The 3,166-nt window shown below is 37.9% G+C and overlaps 1 pseudogene; it reads left to right on the top strand.

The window, feature by feature from the left end:
* Positions 1-1,358: 1,358 nt before the first annotated feature.
* LOC123926301 lies at positions 1,359-1,523 on the top strand (annotated as a pseudogene).
* The last annotated feature ends 1,643 nt before the right edge of the window (positions 1,524-3,166 follow it).

The following is a 3,166-nucleotide window of genomic DNA, read 5'->3' as shown; positions in this document are numbered from 1 at the left end:
ACACAAGCAGGGGGAGTGGGAGAGGGAAAAGCAGGCTTATGGAACAGGGAGCCCAACACGGCGCTCAATCCCAGGACTCTGGGATCATGACTTGAGCCAAAGGCAGACGCTTAAAGACTCAGCCACCCAGGTGCCCATATTTGACAGGGAGATAGAGTACAAGTAGGCTGAGTAGCAGGCAGAGGGAGAGGAAGAAGCAGGCTCTCCACTGAGCAGGGATCCCGATGTGGGGCTTGATCCCGGGACCTTGTGATCATGACCTGAGCCGAAGGCAGGCACTTAACTGATTGAGCCACGCAGGTGCCCCTAAATCTTTCTGAAAATTACTTTGTTCTTGTTAAAATGCTGTGTATGTTCAGTGATGGGGCTCAGAGAAAAATTGCATAGTTAGTGAACACTGGCAGGAGATAGACCTTCAATTGAGTTTGGAGGAAGAGGAACCAATCCAATTTAACAAAGAGTCCTAGTATGATATAAAGGCAAATAAGACAAAATTGCCTTCCTCAAAAAATAAAATAAAATAAAAGATAAGACAACTACGCAAAATGGGAATATAAAAGAAGATATAAAATCTCAGTAAAGAAAATAGAAAAGGATTTATGAAGATAATACCATTTGAGATTAAGTTGGAAAATGCAGAACATTTGAGATACAGAAGAGGAATATAGGAGGTCATGATTTTCTGGATAAAGCTATTCAGAAATACTTGTGTAGTCTAATGTGGCAAGAATATATAATGATTTTAGTATAGAATGGAAGATAAAGCCTGAAAAAATAAATAAAGTTATGGAGTGGTTCATTTTCTACTTTTCTGATGATTATGTATACACTGAGTGGCCAGCACTTACACATGAAGAGGAGGGTGGAGTGACTGGGGAGCTTCAAGAAGTTAGATCACTCTGGGAGCAGTGAGGGACAAAATGGATTAGAAAAGAGATGGAAGCAATGAAATCCATCCAGAGTCCCATTCAGTTGCTGGAATTCTTGTTTATTTTTAACACTAGTCAAGTCAGCTTCACCACCAGTGGTCATGCATAAAAAATGTTTCACAAAGCATCACGTTTTTTAAAGAAACAGCTAACCATTGAGAATTTTTCTTCTTTGATATGTTCTTATTACTTCTCTGAAATGTTTTGAGTGGGCTTACAACAAATGTTAGTATCCTTGTATTATACAACTTGCATCGATTTCTAAATTGAAATCATTCATAACAAATAATATATGTTGAAACATGTTGAGACTTTTACTCAATTTCTATAGTCTTACCCATTGCACATTATGGAATTGCACTATTCCCTCAGATGTCTTGGGTATTCTACATAACCCAGGAACATCTAACTAAGAAACTGAGTAAGAGAAGCTTTGCGCAGTGGCAGTATCGTAGCCAATGAGGTTTATCCGAGGCGCGATTATTGCTAATTGAAACTGAGTAAGAGTACCAATGTACCATTCTACATATCGTATATCATAACTGAATACACATATATACTACATTATAGATTATATTACATGCATGTATATGCACAATTGTCTTGTATATTAAAGGATATAAGAATATAAATATTTTTAAATTAATAAGTTTTATTTCTTCCTTATTTTTACACAAGGAATAAATGTTGACCCAAATTCTAGGATATCCTTCCTGTGCCCTACTGAATAACTATTCAGACTCTCGTTAGTTCATGAATCTCCCTTTGGAGATCCCTGGTTAGGCGCATGGAAATAAAGCTGTTGAGGAGTGTAGACAGAAAGTAAATGAATGAATGCAAAACAGGCAGAGTGGAATCAGTATCTCACTGAATATGGCATTTTAGAAGTTCTTTTCAAGAACTCTCATAGGGAAATTATTTATTCTTCTTGTGGGATCTTGGCTGTTTGGGATATAAACAACCATAATTAATAATATAAACATCAAATTTTTATCTTTGTGCTCAAACATACTGCTTAAACCCATATGTATCCTCCTTGAAATGAAATCAAATTTACACACATTGCAAAGAAAATAGCTACCAATCAGTGAACGCATCGGGTTCTAGAAGAAACTATCCAGTGTGAGGATGTAATTCTGATCACAGAATGCACATGAAATCAGTGGCATTTGTGTAATTTCTACCATAATAAAGAATTTTCTTTCAAAGAAGAAAGGATGCCAAAGCATTTGGAGGAAGACCCTCTTAAGCTAACTGCTAAGTATAATTCATTCACTTTTCAGTAGTCACCTTTTTCAGCTTATCTCATTCACATGATCAGCAGTCATTCTATCAGAGAAGACAAATGTGCCCATCAGATGGGTGCTGGAAGGAAAGCAGAAGAGCAAGATAAATGTCGTCCATTTGTTTGGGCCAGTCTTCAGGCTTGGGATCACAATACTGTCATGAATCTAGAGGGAACCTAGAGGGGGAGAGAGGTACCATGAAGACACACAGTGGAGACCTGGTCTCATGCCAGGTTGATCCCTGAACATCATGAGATAGAAATTCCATAATACTGCATTGGTCCTCCCTAATTCACCAAGGAGCTTCATAAATGTCAGAAATTATCTGTATCTCTACTATCTTGCTCACTGCCCCCAAACAGACTTTCTTAACCTTGGCAGCTTCCCTCCCAGTCTTTTTCATCTATTATCCCCTGTTTCATATAAGAGAGTCCCGCTAAAGCAACTGTTTTCCTCAGGACCAGGAATTTTCTTCTGTATAATCACATTTGGGGGCTGTTGAAATCTCCTCCTTTAATTTCTACTCATTGTCAAGTCTGCAATATATGTGTGGTCTGGAGATTTAACCATCTATTTTGCTTCAGACCATAGACCCTATTGATCTTGGACTTGTGCGTTACTAGCTTTTGCTTTTCTGGATGTTTTGTTTTGCATACATTGAAACCACTACTTGCTTTTCTATCCCTGACCCAAAGCTAGCACTCTTTCTGGTATTCTTTTTTAAATGTCCTTTGTCTGACATAAGGAAATTTGTTATAACCCTCTCAAAAGAGTTCTTCAAACTTTACAGCTGGTAACATAGCATTTCGGTTTTTAAGACAGAACTAGAAAAACTATAGCCCATAGGCCCCATCTGGTGCAGTGTTTATGTTTGTAAAGAAAGTTTTATTGGAACACAACCAACACCTGTTGTTTTATATATTGCCTATGACCACTGGCATACAGCAGAAT

Source organism: Meles meles, chromosome 15, assembly GCF_922984935.1.
Source record: "Meles meles chromosome 15, mMelMel3.1 paternal haplotype, whole genome shotgun sequence".
Taxonomy (NCBI): domain Eukaryota; kingdom Metazoa; phylum Chordata; class Mammalia; order Carnivora; family Mustelidae; genus Meles; species Meles meles.
The sequence above is the reverse complement of the archived record's forward strand: the minus strand, read 5'-3'. Positions and strand labels throughout refer to the sequence as shown.